We start from the raw sequence: 17,085 nt of genomic DNA, 5'->3' as shown, positions 1-17,085 counted from the left end.
AGATGAGCATGTCAATTTAAGTCCGATAGCTTTATCCAGGGAGCTAAAGAAGAAGGTAGGAGAGGTGGAAACAGCTAAGATTTTGAGAGACGGGAACTTGTTAATAATATGTAAAACGGAAGAGCAGAAAAATAAGGCTCTGAAGATTGAAAGTGTTTGCAAGAAGATGGTTAGTGAAAGAAAGACTCTGGGTGAGAGTAGAAGGGGAGTAATAACAGGTATTCCGGTAGATGAAGACCTGGAGAAACTCAAACGGAGTATTTTTGGTGGCCAGGTGAGTGTAGCTAAGAGATTGTTAAGGACAGTGGAGGGTAAGAGGGTAGAGAGCTTGTCTGTGCTTCTGGAGTTTCAGCAGACTGAACTACCAGAAAAAGTGAGAATCGGATGCATGATCTTTCCCGTGAGGCCTTATATCCCTCCACCGCTCCGATGTTATAAATGCCAGAGGTATGGACATATAGCAGCGGTGTGTAAGGGGAATCAGAGGTGTCCCAAGTGTGGAGGAGAGCATAGATTTGAAGAGTGCAGAGAAAATATGCAGGATAAATGCTGCAATTGCGGAGGACCGCATAGGGTAACGTATGGGGGATGTGAAGTCAGGAAGAGGGCTGTGGAGATTCAGCAAGTGAAAACAGTAAGTAACATAAGCTACTCAGAGGCAGTGAAGAAGGTGAAAGGACAAAGGGGAAGAGTGGATAGTAATGGGAGAGAGAATCATCCGTTTTTGAGATTAGAGGAAAGTCAAGCAGTCAAAACTCACCCAGAACTGACAGCTGATAAGCTAATTGTTTTCATTGCATATGTAATCAACTGTACTGATCAGGTTAAACACAAAACAGAAAAAATAAAAATAATCGTTAAAGGAGCAGAGAAGTTTTTGGGTTTAAAAGAAGTATCATGGGAGAGTATCAATAAAAAGCTTGAAGGAGATGGAAGGGATGAAGGTTCTGGTGATAGGTCAAACTGATTATATTACAATGGAACGCAAGGAGCATAATAGCAAATGGACAAGAGTTTAAAGGATTCATTAAAGAGTTAAAGAAGAAACCAGACGTCATATGTATTCAAGAAAGCTGGCTTAAGCCTTCACTAGACTTTGTCATCAAAGGTTATGATAGTATCCGTAGAGATAGGGGGGAGGGAAGTGGAGGGGGGTGTGTAATATTTATAAAGCAAGGAATACAGAATAGATTGTTGGTGAAAGGAACAGAATTAGAATATTTAGTGGTGGAAATTTGGATAAGAGAAGGTAAGGTTAAAATTGTTAATTTTTATAATCCATGTAAAAGGCTTTCATTGGAGTTGATGGATGAACTTGCTGGGTATTTAGGGGGGAAAGTTATATGTTGTGGTGATTTTAATGCTCATAGCACGTTGTGGGATGATTCTAATGATGAAAATGGGATGGTGATTGAGGATTTAATGGAGAAGAATAACCTTGTGTGTCTTAATGATGGAAGTGGGACACGAATCAACATCAGAACAGGGTCAGAATCAGCCATAGACCTCACACTAGTGTCAGACTCATTGGCGGGTGTTTGTTCATGGGAAGTAATTCGAAGAACAACGGTAGGAAGTGACCACTACCCGATAGAAATAGTAGTAGGAGTGAGTTTAGAGGAGTATAATACAGAGAGAATACAAAAGTGGTCTTTTAGTGGTGCGGATTGGGAAAAGTTTAAGACTATTAGTGATCAAGAAATGGAAAAAATTGATATTTATGAAGATGTGGATAATTTAAATATTTCTGTTTGCAAAGCCATTTTAGAGGCAGCAACAAAGTCCATTAAGAGGAAAGGAGGTAAGCACAACAAAAAGAGCGTACCATGGTGGACTAAGGAATGTGATAAAGCAATTAAGTGTCGAAATAAAGCTTTTAAAATTTTGAAAAGAAATCATAATTTTCAGAATCTTATTGAATACAAAAGGTTGCAAGCAAGTGTAAGAAGAGTAATAAAAAATGCAAAGAGGGAATTTTGGAGGACATTTTGTAACTCAGTGGGAAGGGAGACAAAAGTAGGTCAAGTTTGGGGAATGATAAGGAGAATGAAAGGAATTAAAAGAGAATACAAATATCCAATCCTAACTGACGGTGAAATTACAGCAGTGAAAGACGAAGAGAAAGCAGAGATGTTGGCAAAATCTTTTGCTAAAATTCACAGTTCAGACAATGTTAGTGAAGAAGGAAGAAAAGGAAAAGAAAATACCATAGTAGAGAATAGACAGTTAATACGACATGAGGAAGACACTAACGATGTTCTAAACAAACCATTCACAAAGACAGAATTCAACCGAGCTCTTAGAAAAACCAAGATGTCAGCACCAGGTAAAGATCAGATTTGTTACACCATGTTAAACCATCTCAGTGAAACATCCAAGGATTTTTTGTTAGAATTTTATAATAAAGTGTGGGAGGGTGGGAAATTACCGCAAAGGTGGAAGGAGGCAGTAGTAATCCCAATAGGGAAGCCAGGTAAAGATCTGACAAACCCAGGGAATTATAGGCCTATTGCATTAACATCCAACATATGTAAAGTAATGGAAAAAATGGTAAATGAAAGGTTAACATATTATGTAGAAAATAAAGGATATTTATCCAATTACCAGAGTGGTTTTAGGAAGGGGAGAAACACCATGGATCCAGCTATATGTTTAGAACATGAAATTAGGAGAGCACAAATTAATAGAGAAAGTGTAGTAGCTGTATTTTTTGATATTGAGAAAGCATATGATATGATGTGGGGAGAAGGGTTATTAGTGAAACTAGGTAAATTGGGGATTAAAGGTCGTATATTTAAATGGATTAAGGATTTTTTATTTGGGAGGTCAATACAAGTACGAGTTGGAAATCAATACTCAGGAACATTAGATATTGTAAATGGAACACCTCAAGGGAGCATAATAAGTCCTTTACTATTTTTAGTAATGATAAATGATGTGTATGATGAAATTGTAAATGAAATGGGAGTTTCACTGTTTGCGGATGATGGGGCAATCTGGAAAAGGGGGAGAAATGTGAAGTTTATTGTGCAGAAACTACAGAGGGCTATAATAAAGGTACAAGAGTGGTCTTATAAATGGGGATTCAAATTTTCTGTGGAAAAGACAAAGATAATGTTTTTTACTAGGAAGGAAATTGGTAGTGAGGTTAAACTAAAATTATATAACCAGGAATTGGAGAGAGTAAAATACTATAAATTTTTAGGTTTATGGTTTGATGAGAGGATTACATGGATAGTTCATATTCAGAAAGTAGTGGACAAATGTAAGAAGATACTTAATGTAATGAGATGTTTAGTTGGATGTGATTGGGGGGCAGATAGGAAAGCTTTGAAGGCTATATACAAGGGGTTAATTAGATCGGTGTTAGATTATGGTTGTGTGGTGTATGGGTCCGCATCAAGTACTTCTCTAAAAAAAATAGACAACATTCAATATCAGGCATTGAGAATATGTACAGGTGCAATAAAAACAACTCCAACAGCAGCATTACAGGTTGAAATGGGGGAGATGCCTCTAGAGATGAGAAGGATACAGCTTTCATTAAATTACTGGATTAACCTACAGGGCCAGAGTCAAGAACACCCAGCACAAGTTACTATCAAACCATGCTGGGAGAAGGAGAGAAGGGAAACAAAAAGTTTTGGATGGACAGTGACCCAGAGAGCAGTACAATTCGGCATAGCACAATTAAATGTGGTTCCAACAGTTCCATTACCTTCAATTCCACCTTGGATACTTCCAGATGCAACAGTAGACTTTACAACATTAGAACAGGAAAACAAGGATAAACAACATAGGTATAATTCAGTCATCATACAGGAATACATTGACAGATACTACAGTTTTGTCCAAATTTATACAGATGCATCAAAAGATTCAGTAGATAAAGTAGGAGTAGCATTTATTGTACCAGAATTTCACATCAAAGTAGGGAAGAGGATCAATAATGAGGTCTCAGTATATACGGGTGAAATGATTGCAATATTGTTAGCGGTACAGTGGGTCGAGGATACTAGGCCTTTAAGGACAGTTATTTGCACAGATTCAGGTTTAGCAATAAAGAGTTTACAGCACAGCCATTCAGACAGTAGACCAGACATTTTGATTGAAATACAACAAACATTATTCAGAATTCAAATGATGGGGCTTAAAGTCATATTTTTATGGGTACCAGCACACATTGGCATTAGAGGAAACGAAATGGCAGATAAGGTAGCAAAAGAGGTAGCAAAAAGAAGTAAAATTGATTTAAGTATTAACATAGGTAAAACTGAAATCAAAGACATTATTAAGCAAAGACTGAAGGAAAGATGGCAAAAGCAATGGGATGAAGAGCGGAAAGGACGGTGGTTCTACAGAGTCCAGAGGAAAGTGGGAGAAATGAGATGTGCAGGAAAAAACAGAAAAGAGGAGACAGTAATCTCAAGAATTAGATTTGGACACACTGGTCTGAACAGTACACTTTTTATAATAGGCAAGCATAATACAGGTAGATGTGAATACTGTGGGCAAGAAGAGACAATAGAGCATGTCATTGTACATTGTGAGAGGTATGAGGAGGAGAGAGAACGGATGAGTGAGCAGTTCAGAAAAGAAAGAATACAATTTGATTTGGTAGATATTTTGCAAGGAAGTTCATATAAGTGCTGGCAAATCCTGTTGCATTTTCTTAGGGTAACCTATTTGTTCGGAAGGATATAGGTTATTAGTACAGTGTATATGTAATGGTGTTGTTTGATTCACACTCCATGCCAGTTGGTGGCGGTAATGCACCAAAAAAGTTGTTTGCCAACCGCCAAAAAACACCACATAGAAGAAGAAGAAGAAAAGCTCAAACATCATCATCAACAAGACAACTAAAAGGAGGGGAGTCACAGGTAATCAGCACATGAAACCACATTGAGTTGAATTTTGGGCTCTGAAGCAGGTAAGATCTTTTAGTCAATGATCAAAATGCTTGCTCCTTTTCTTTGAATGTTTAGTTTAGTATTTAGTTTGGAGATACAGCACGGAAACAGGCCCTTCAGCCCACCGAGTCCGCACTACCCAGCGATCCCCACACATTAACACGATCCTACACGCACTATGGACAATTTACATTTATACCAAGCCTATTACTCTACTATCTTTGGAGTGTGAGAGGAAACCTGAGATCCTGGTGAAAATTCATGGGGAGAACGTATAAACTCCGTACAGACAAGCACCCTTAGTCAGGATCGAACCCGGGTCTCTGGCATTGTAAGGCAGCAACTCTACCGCTGTGCCACCGTGTGTTAATGTGTTAAGAGTGTAAAATGTGTTAAGAGTGTAAAATTATCTGCACGTATACATCGTGCTGATGTACGCACGGAAGCTTGATGCAGCCAAGGCTTTGTGGGGGAGGACCACGGTCTAGGGTCCTTCCGCTGAAGCACATTTGGGGGCAGGGTGTGGTGGAGACACCCCTCAAACCAGGGGAGGATATTACCCCAAGCGGCCACATGAGTAGCAAGGGTGCATGGTATAATGATGGATTTAGTAAACATTACTAAATACACGCTAATAAATGTATGTATAGCCGCTGAGAATGTCGGAGGAATTTTGCACAGTTCTTGTTTTGTGTACATTTTTTTACCCTGAAGAAAGTTTAAGAAATGTATATAAAAATTTGTGTTGGAGTAATGCAGCTGTCAGGCAGCATATCGGGTCGGGGACTTTCTTCAGACTGATTGTAGTAGGGGTGAGAAATATTGAAGTGAAGTGGGGGTGGGACAAAACCTAACAGGTGATACAGTGAGAGGGATTTTGTTTGGCAGATGGGTGGACAATGGCAAGGAGACAAAAGGGTGTCAGATAAGGAGAGAAGAGGAGTGAAATGCAAGGCTGGAGGAGGGAATCTGGGTGATGGGGGCTGTGGGTGGAAGGAAATATGGGGAAAGGGAGCAAGATACTGGGAGAATCAGCGGTAGAGTTGCTGCCTTACAGCACCAGATACCCGGGTCCAATCCTGACTACAAGGGGCTGCCTGTATGGAGTTTGTAAGTTCTCGCTGTGACCATGGGTTCTCCCGTCTCCCCCCACACTCCAAAGATGCACAGGTTTGTAGGTTAATTTGCTTTAGTAAAATTGTAAATTGTCCTTAGTGTGTTAGGATAGTGCTAATGTATAGGGGTAATTTTTGGCTGGCATGGACTCAGTGGGCCGATGGGCCTGTTTCTGTGTGGTATTTCTAAAATCTAAATTAATGTGCATCTAGGTGAGGCACAGGGAAAAGAGGGGGGGGGGGGGGGGGGGGGGGTGGAGAAAGGGAGGGACTGTTACCTAAAATTGGAGAATTCAATATTTGTACCATAGGGTTGCAAGTTACCTAAGTGGAGTATGAGGTGTTGCTCTTCCAGTTGCATGTGGCCACACTCTGGTAAAGGGGTAGGTGCACTAGAGTGGCAGGTGGAATATATGCACTTCTCTTTGGGCTTTCAGCTTCAAAACCAGAGTGATAATAGCTGACCTGTAAACTGGAAGTGACAATATTTCTGGCTGAAAGCCATAGAAAAGACCTCAGTTTCCCTGGGTTAAGGGGTGAGAAATCCAACAAACCTACTATTTCCTAATCAAGGCTGGAAATACACAGGTATAGATGTTCAATAAGAACTGATTGCATCCAGATGTTTAGTTTAGTTTAGTTTATTGTCATGTGTACGGAGGTACAGTGAAAAGCTTTTTTGTTGCGTGCTATCCAGTCAGCGGAAAAACCACACATGCTGTCCACAGATTACAGATACAGAATAAAGGGAATAATGTTTCGTGCAAGATACAGTCCAGTAAAGTCCAAGTAAAGATAGTCCGAGGGTCTCCAATGAGGTAGATGGTTGTGTTTAAGAAGGAACTGCAGATGCTGGAAAATCGAAGGTACACAAAAATGCTGGAGAAACTCAGCGGGTGCAGCAGCATCTATGGAGCAAAGGAAATAGGCAACGTTTCGGGACGAAACCCTTCTTCAGACTAATGGTTGGTCAGGACTGTTTTCTAGTTGGTGATAGGATCGTTCAGTTGCCTGATAACAGCTGGGAAGAAATTGTCCCTTAATGTGGAGGTGCGTGTTTTCACACTTCTGTACTGATGGGAAGTGGAGAAGAGGGAGTGACCAGGTGAGACTGATCCTTGATTATTCTGGTAGCCTTGCCAAGGCTGCGTGTTGTAAATGGAGTCCACTTGACGTGATGGTCTGGCTGTGGGACGTGACGGTCAGAGTGTGGTGGAGGCAGGTTTCCTGGATGGTTTCAAGAGAGAGCTAGATAGGGCTCTTAAAGATAGCGGAGTCAGGGGATATGGGGAGAAGGCAGGAACGGGTTACTGATTGGGGATGAACAGCCATGATCACATTGAATGGCGGTGCTGGCTCGAAGGGGCAAATGGCCGACTCCTGCACCTATTGTCTATAACATCCCTGGGCTCACTGTTTTGGCTCAGAAGTGCAGAACCACTGATTCAGGTGCTGCAGAACAGCCATAAAACACAGGAGAGAAATCTGAAAGAAACCAGTCAATGCCCACTACCTGGAAAGGTCACCTTGTATATGCAACGTGTAAAGACACTTGTGAGCCCTCGTGATACCAAATTTGGAAACACACAAGGACGCTGGTTACAAGTTCTGGATCAGTGGCAAAATAGAACTGCCTCATATTTCACTTTGCTCTCCCTCATGAACAATTGTTCCAGATGAGCGATGTGATCAAATTAGCAAAATTATTTCAAAGGAAAGCAAAAAAAAATCTTCCATTCACCATTTGGTTTGGACAAAAGGACCCCGTGTAACAAAAGGCTCCCAAAACTGATCCAATTTATTCAAATTTAAGATTGGTCTTTTCAGTGAATTTTTCCTTATTTACTGGGAGTCATTAATCAACACATTTTATTCTGTCCCCTGCCTCTGTGCTGTGTGTCAGTGCCTGAATCAACCATTAATTAAAACCGGGAAAAAAAGGGACTCAAAGACCGCAAGATCTACCGTCCTCTCTCATTTGCAGTCGTTCTGAAGCGCTCAAGCATTAACTCAACGTTTTTTGCCCCCCCCCCCTTTTAAAAAGAGAAAGACAACCTCATTCGAGCAGGTTTGGCAATAATAAAATCTATTGTGCGCCAGGCTAACCAGAGACTCAGCCACAATCCCAGCTTTGTGACAGAGTAACACTTACAGAATACATTAGATGTCCACATGTCCCAGGTTATGGTGGCCTGTAGTGAGCAACATGGGCTGGTACAGTAAGGCCACTATGCGCACCAGCATTGATCACATCGCTAACAACAGATAAACGATCAATTTTACTCCGATTTCATTTCAGCTCGTCAAAGCCAGCATTCTCCCGCACAAGAGAGTTCTCATCAACACAGACGGCCTAATAATAACCACAGATGGCTGTGCTTGGCTGGGATTGCAAGGCCGATGGGTGATGTAAAGCAGAAGCTATACACACTGTTTGTAGAGAGTGTCTCTGTAAAAAAGAGAAAAGAGGCTCCTTTATTTACCTCCCCAGCCAAGCCTGTTTACAGCCATGAGCACTTTTTGAGTCATAGCTTCTCTTGGGGAAATGTGGCAAAGACACAACGTCAGCTGTCACATTGCTGGAGTAACTCAGTGGGACAGGCTCTGGAGAGAAGGAATGGGTGACGTTTCGTGTCAAGACCCTTCTTCAGACTCTCCAGAAATGCTGCTTGTCCCACTGAGTTACTCATCTAAAAATCTGCAGTTCCTTTCGACACACATTGCTTCTAAACGGTTCCTGGTTAACCATTTCAACGCTGAACATTCTCCACAGTGTTTCAACCTCGGGCGACAGTTTTAGTTTAGTTTAGTTTAGATACAGTGTGGAATCACGCCCTTCGACCCACCGAGTCCACGCCGACCAGCAATCAAACCATACACTAATACCACACACTAGGGACAATTTACAATTATTAATCAATTTACAAAGTTAATTAACCTACTAACCTCACGTCTTTGGAGTGTGGGAAAAAACCGGAGCACCTGGAGAAAACCTACGCAGTCACAGGGTGAACGTACAAATTCTGTACAGACAGCACCCGTAGTTAGGATTGAACCTGGGTCTCTGGCGCTGTAAGGCAGCAACTCGACCGCTGTGCCTCTGTACTGCTCCTAATTATACTCCCTAACCCTCTCCCATTGAAATCACCCAGGTCTTTTTTCCCTACACAGCTACAGACATAGCTGTACAGAGACATAGCTACAGACGTTCTTGCTTCACTGAGTATAAAGCAATGAAGTGTGCCTGGTATTAGTTACAGTTCAGTGATAGACAATATACAATAAACAATAGGTGCAGGAGTAGGCCATTCGGCCCTTCGTGCCAGCACCGGCATTCAATGTGATCATGGCTGATCATCCCCAATCAGTACCCCGTTCCTGCCTTCTCCCCATATGATAACTCTCGGTTAAAAGGTCAGGGGATCAAGTCCTATGGAGACCTATTTTTATTTCAAATATTTACTTCATTCATAATTTATCCAGTTGTAACTTATCTTTCTCTATATTCATTGTATTCTGCAGAAACTTGAACATAAAATCTCTGATGGCATGTTATCCCAGCAGTGAGAAAGTTCTGTACTGTCAGAAGTGCCATCTTCTGAATGACACATTACACTGAGGCTGCATCTAACCTCTCAAATGGGTGTAAAAGATCATCTAGAGCTAATTTACAAGAGGACTGAGGTGTCGTGACTAAACTTTAACACTTAGTTCATAAGTTCATAAGTAGGCCATTCGGCCCATCAAGTCAACTCTGCCATTCAATCATGGCTGTTCTATCTTTCCCTCTCAACCTCATTCTCCTGCCTTCTCCCCATTACCCCTGACACCCGTACTAATCAAAAACGAAAGGACCATACATGACTACGATCAAGCTGTCCACCGTGTGCAGATACAAGGTTCAAGTACGGCTTGATTAATATATGGGGCAAAAATGACCCTTTCTTATCAGTTTGTTGTTCGTGGGATCTGGATTCAAACACAGCATTTCAAAAAAGTTCCGAAAACACATTAGACACAGGAGCCGCGGAACGTTTTTTGAAAGTGGGGGGGCTGAGCGATGACTGATCACCGGCTTCGGGGGTACCCGGTGAGGGAACGGAGCGACCGAGCGGGGGGAGGGTGGCACAATTATTATTTGTTGTTGTTGCTCGACCTCTAAAAACTGGGGGATATTTCAAGCCATCCCCCAACTCAAAAAGGGGGGGATATATCCCCCCCTCCCCCCCCCCCCCACCTCTCTCTCTCTATTTCTCCCCCTCTTGTGTCTTGTGTTTAGAAGGAATGGGCCAAACATGGGAAGATGGGACTAGGGTATATGGGGCATCTAGGTCAGCATGGGAATGTTGGCCCGAAGGGTCTATTTCCATGCTGTATGACTCTGACTCCATGACTATGATGGTGAGATGGACCCGAGTCTATTCTATATACACAAAGAAACCAAAACCTATCTGTGAAAGCCATTTCCATGGGACTGCAGCTGACGAAGAACCCAGAGAGCAGACTAGAGAAGACATAACAGGTCCAAGGGATGGGAAACCATTGATAGAACCATTGTAATTTAAAACATTTATTAAGAGTGAAACAAGGTTTCATGCTTGTTATAGAGATAAAAAACAGCCAATCTTTTCAAAGCTGCAAGACGGTCAAAGAAGATGGGGACAAGTGGATACAGTTATACTGAAAGCCAACATGACTTCAATTATGTTAAGTTAGAAATAGGATTGTATGGTTTCTAGAAATAAAATTTAGTGAGAAAGCTGGCCAGAGATTTTGGAAATGGTCAAGGAAAAGTAAGGGAGATTGAAATTGGATACTAGACTGTGTAAAGATAAGAAAGAGTGGCAAAAAGTGGGTTGGGGGAATGAGGGTTGAGGAGGGACAGAGCCGTGTCTGTAGATAAAGATTCATTCATGTCAGTTTGCATCTGGCCATAATGACAATGGTGGAAGACCATTGGAGAATTTTCCTGATTTCCCCATGGCATTGTTAAACACCTAACTTTATTGGACTTTATATTGCACTAAACGCTATTCACATTATTCCCTTTATCATGCTTCTGTACACTGGGGATGGCTCGATTGTAATCATGTTTTGTCTTTCCACTGACTGGCTAGCACGCAACTAAAGCTTTTCACTGTACCTCAGTACGTGTGACAATAAACTAAACTCAAATATTGGGGGAGGAGGTGCTTACTTAAAATTCTTCTTCAATCAGGCCTCCACATTGTGGCAAAGATTGCCGTCAATTTGCAAATTGATTTTATGGTTCAGCTTTCTACTTGAGCTTATTTGCATAATTACATTTGTAAAATATTCCACAAACCAGTTGAACTGGGACATCACTTTAGAATGTAATCTTTTGGTTTCATGCATGAAAAATACCATTTGAAATACTTAAACGTGCAGGTTGATGACTGCAACTGAACAGGAATCATGGCCAAAAAGTACTCATTAGACCACCACTAACTTAAAAAAAAACCACACACAACCATTTGTCATATATATTAGCGACAATATTAGTTAGTTTCTAAGTAAATTTCTTCTTTTGAAAAATATCATGGAGTAGAAACTTATGAAACATGTCTTTATCTCTTTGTATCAAAAAAAGCTCAATCACAAAAGTCTCCTTGAAGGCAGCCATAATTAGCAGAAACAGCACAATAATTCAACTTCAGGGCATGGGCATCTTCACTGGCAGTGACTGCCTCCCATTGTTGTCTTTCTTTAAGAAAAGCAGCACAAAAGAGTGTAGAGAGTTGATTTGCACTAATGGCAACCTTCATTGGATATATCTCGATGCTTCATGCTTGTTTAGTCTACAGAGTGTATTGTGCTGGGTAGCAGAAAATCTAGTTTGTGTGCATCATCTCTCTGCTAACAAAATGACCCTGAAAATTCTCCCATAATGACTCAAAGTCTCTACGGGTTGAGTGTGCAAACTCATCAGAATTAAGAGCAGGAGCAGGACATCTGGCCCTTTGAACCTGCTCTGCCATTCATTACGATCGTGACTGATCTTCTATCTTTTAGTTTAGTTTAGTTTAGAGATACAGCACGGAAACAGCTGAGCAGCGACCCCCACACACTAACACTATCCGCCACACACTAGGGACAATTTACAATTTTACCAAGCCAAGTCGCCTACAAACCTGTAAGTGTTTGGCGTGTGGGAGGAAATCGGAGCACCTAGAGAAAACCTGGAGAATGTACAAACTCCATACAGACAACACCCGTAGTCAGGATCGAACCTGGGTCTTTGGCGCTGTAAGGCAGAAACTCTACCGCTGTGCCACCGTGTCACCCACTAACGCAGCTTGACTTTCCTGCACTACCCCTGTATCCTTTTGATTCTGATGGAATATAAAACCGTGAGGGGCATAGATAAGGTCACAGTCTTTTCATCAGGGTGGAGGTGTCTAAAACTAAATTAAAGTGAAAGTGGAAAATAGTTAAAGGGAGCTTGAAGGGCAATTTTTTCACACAGAGGATGGTGGGAATGTGGAACGAACTGCCAGAGGAAGTGGTAGAGGTGGGCACAGTTACAATGTTATACCTGACGTATGCAAAGCTCATACATATGAAGGAGCATTAGGGAAACCATTGGGATGGATTTTCCAGCAGCTGTGGACAGTTGCAGCGGACTGCCCGTCAGGCAGCCTGGGATTTTTCCACATTGATCCCAGGAAGAATATGCTCCAGTTACCACGTGGATGTTCATTTTGTGAATCCGATCGAGAGACACTCGGTGCTGGCCGGCACCTGCGCTCTATTTAAAACCATCAATACCATTTAAAATAGGCACAAAATGCTGGAGTAACTCAGCGGGACACACAGCACCTCTGGAGAGAAAGAATTTGTGACGTTTCGTGTCGAGACCCTTTTTCAGACTGAAGAAGTCTGAAGAAGGGTCCGGACCCGAAACGTCACCCATTCCTTTTCTCCAGAGAGGCTGCCTGTCCCGCTGAGTTACTCCAGCATTTTGTGTCCATCTTCGTTGTAAACCAGCATCTGTTGTTCATACAGACACAATACCATTTAAAACCTCGTCTGCAGTAAAAGTTTTCAAAAGAATGTAATTATTAGCCAGAGATAGGCTCAGGCTAAATATGTTAGTTGGGGGGAACAGACCCAGCGGGTCTGCACTTGGTCTAGTATTATTTAAAATGCTTCTCCGGAGGTAAATGGTCAGATGACTTTTCGGGAGGGAACCTTTCTTCAGTCTGAGATAAAAAGTAATTTAAAAAATCTGCATGTTAATATTGGACAGTAATTTGAACTATATAGTTTCATGAGAATGCAAAGTTTTGTGTGGAGCTGTTTCATTCCATGCCACATGACCCAAAGTCAATTTTATCCAGTATAAGACTCATTAGCGATTGTTTGAGTAAAAATGAGTTAAAAGCAAAATTGCACCCAACTTTCATAACCATGATGCATGTTCATGAACCTAATGCTTTCACCAATATCAAATGATGTCAACTTGTGCAACAGGTTTGAGCCAGTACTGACATTAAAACATACTCAACGCTTCACACACCTTTTAGAGCTGCTGCCTTACAGCGCCAGAGACCCGGGTTCATTTCTGACCTTGGGTACTATCTGTGTGGAGTTTACTCATTCTCCCTGTGACTATTTGGGTTTCCTTTGCGTACTTCAGATTCCTCTCACAACCCATAGCTATGGAAAATTGTCCCCTAATGTGTAGGGGGTGCATGAGAAATGGGATAACATAGAATTAGTGCGAACGAATGATCGATGGTTGGCATGAACTTGATGGACCGAAGGGCCTGTTTTAGACTTTAGAGATACAGCGTGGAAACAGGCCCGTCAGCCGACCGAGTCCGTGCTGACCAGCAATCACCCTGTACACTAGCACTACACAATTTACTATTTTTGCAAAGCCAATTATCCTACAAACCTGTACATCTTTGTGTGTTGGAGGCAAGCGGAGCACCCGGAGAAAACCCACATGGTCACAGGGAGAACATACAAACTGCCTTCAAAACAGCAGCAATAGTCAGGATCGAACATGGGTCTCTGGCACTTTAAAGGGCCTGTCCCACGAGCACTGCGTCCTGCATGCGGCAAGCGCGACCTCAAGGGCCGGTCCCACCAGCATGCGCCTGCATGTGGCAAGCGACCAAACCAGAAGCAGGAGCCGCGCGGAGGTCGAGTGAGTGACACGGCGTCGAGGCGGCTGCGTGCCGGCAGGCCGTTGCCGCGCGGAATTTTAAACACGGTCAGTTTTTCGGAGCCCCGTACGATGTCGGGACCAGCTCCGCACAATTCCATATGGCTCTGGCGATCGAAGTGGGACCAGCCCCGCGAGGCCGTACGGCTCAAGCGACCACGTTAGGTCGCGCTTGCCGCATGCAGGCGCATGCTGGTGAGACCGGCCCTTTAGGTCGTGCTTGCCGCATGCAGTCGCATGCTCGTAGGACAGGCCCTTTAGGCGGCAACTCTACCGCTGCACCATTGTGCTGCCCATGCTGTATCTCTAAACTAAACTGAACTAAACTAAACTAAAATCAGGACACAAGGACCATGACACCCTTTCTTTAGGCATCAAGTAACAGGCCACTCTGCTACACTTCACAGGGCAGCTTCAACTGCCAACTCACTCGAGTCTGCTCATACACCTTGCTGGGTGCAGTCGGACGAACAAGTGTTGGTAAATAATTGACATGTGAACGGCTCCACCATCAAGCTGCGAGGGCCACAGACACAGGGCTGCACATGGCAGACGCCACTGGGCCGTCATCTCACTGGGCGAGAAGGGGAAGAGTTGAGGAGGGCCCTCCTCCTCCAGCCTCCCTGTCACCCACAGCAGCCTCTTTGTTTCTGGATTCTAGTCACCACCAGGATTGCCTCCTTGAGGGCAGTAAAATGACAGAAGCTTTGTAACAATAACACCCATTGGAACACATGCCGGTTGGACACAGAATACTTGAGCAAAACCACAGCAACAACCTTGTCTGAAGAAAGGATCCGACCCTAAACATCACCCATCCTTTTTCTCCAGAGATGCTGCCTGACCCGCTGAGTTACTCCAGCACTTTGTGTCTATCTTTGGTAAAAACCAGCATCTGCAGTCCTTTGTTCAAGAAGGAACTGCAGATGCTGGAAAATCGAAGGTACACAAAAATGCTGGAGAAACTCAGTGGGTGCAGCAGCATCTATGGAGCGAAGGAAATAGGTGATGTTTCGGGCCGAAACACTTCTTCCAGTTTTGCTAGCCCTTGCTGTCTCCTCCCCTTCCTTAACCCTCGAGCTGTCTCCTCCCATCCCCCCGCCCTCGGGCTCCTCCTCCTCCCCTTTTCCTTCCTTCTCCCCCCCCCCACCCCCTATCAGTCTGAAGAAGGGTTTCAGCCCGAAACGTCACCTATTTCCTTCGCTCCATAGATGCTGCTGCACCCGCTGAGTTTCTCTAGCATTTTTGTGTATCTGCAGTTCTTTGTTTTGTGCATACCATTCTTGTAGCTTTCTGTTTTTGATTAATTTTTGGGGTGTTTTTTGGAGCGCTAGCTCTCTATAAACGGTGAAGTCCGGTTTCCAGGCAAAGGTACAATTCGAGTGGATTTTGAAGCAGCAGTTTGTTCCTTAGCACCCTCTATTAGGTAAGAGCACAACAACTGAGCTGCAATTAAACAATAATTCCCAATGATGTCAGCTCCCTTCCTGTTCCCATGCTCCACCCATTTGTCCCTGATACTGAAAAACAGTGTCTGGGAGATTCTGATGACCTCATACAGTCAATACCCACTCAAAGGACTTGCGTCCATTTTCTCCTTATCGTTTCAGAAGACACATTACTCACTGCATGTGGTATGCACGTAACAAAAGTGAAGCAAGGAGTGAAAACCTCATACTGACTCTCCTCAGCTTTATGTTTCAAGGGGGAGAGAGACACACTCATCTCCACCAACTCTCTTGTTAAGATCTTTCAAAGTAACCCATTTCCCAGCGTGAAGAAGGGTCTCGACCCGAAACAGTCACCCATTCCTTCTCTCCAGAGATGCTGCCGGTCCTGCTGAATTACTCCAGCTTTTGGTGTCTATCTTTGACATATTTATACAATGACGACAATGAAATACGGATCACAATATTGAATGCAGAGACTGCAGCGGGGGCTTTAAGTTGCGACTATTCAAGATGGAGACCCGAGTTAGCAGTGTACATCGGAGGTGAGTTGAGAGAGTGAGGGGAAACCATTAAATCAAGGAAGAGGGTCAACACACAAAGAGACTGGGTGACTGGGAATCAAACATTTGGTGGAGTAGAGGGGAGAAATCCTTTGCTCATCAGTTCTTAGAAGGAGAGTTGGCTTACAGCTCAATTTACCTCCAGCACATTCTGCCTTTTTCAGTTTAGAGATACAGTGCGGAAACAGGCCCTTCGGTCCCCCGAGTCTGCACTGACCATACATTAACACTAACACTATCCTACACACACTGGAGACAACTTCCAATGTTACCAAAGCCAATTAACCTACAAACCTGTACGTCTTTAGAGTGTGGGAGAAAACCAGAGCACCCGGAGAAAACCCATGCAGGTCGAATGTACAAACTCCGTACAGACAGCACCCAAGGACAGGATCAAACCCTGGTCTCTATCGCTGTAAGGCAGCAACTCTACTTCTGCGCCACCCCTTGAACTGTATGTGTCTGATGTGAGACAATCAGTCGACAGTCCTCTCACAAGTGTTTAGTTCAACGTCCCATCGATAAATTTCTCTCCACATAGTATTTCACTGACTGCTCTGAAATATGGCTCTGGCTCAAATAACGCAAGATGATAAGTCATTGGAGCAGATTTATGTCATTCTATGGCGAGTCCACTCTGCCATTGAATTATGGCTGATATATCTTTCCGCTCAACCCCATTTGCCCGCCTTCGACCCATAACCTTTGACACCCTTACTAATCAAGAATCTATCGATCTACGTTTTAAAAATATCCAATGACTAGGATCCACACCTGTTTGTGGCAATGAATTCCACAGATTCACCACCTCCTCTTCTCCATTCTGAAGGAATGTCCTTTTATTCTGAGGCTGTG

At 43.1% G+C, this 17,085-nt stretch overlaps 1 protein-coding gene across 1 annotated transcript in view; it reads right to left on the bottom strand.

Moving 5' to 3' along the window:
- kcnq1 (potassium voltage-gated channel subfamily Q member 1) overlaps positions 1-17,085 on the bottom strand; it is a 654,391-nt gene that overhangs the window by 311,657 nt on the left and 325,649 nt on the right. The window lies entirely within an intron of this gene.

This window comes from Amblyraja radiata, chromosome 20 (assembly GCF_010909765.2).
Source record: "Amblyraja radiata isolate CabotCenter1 chromosome 20, sAmbRad1.1.pri, whole genome shotgun sequence".
Lineage (NCBI taxonomy): Eukaryota > Metazoa > Chordata > Chondrichthyes > Rajiformes > Rajidae > Amblyraja > Amblyraja radiata.
The sequence above is the reverse complement of the archived record's forward strand: the minus strand, read 5'-3'. Positions and strand labels throughout refer to the sequence as shown.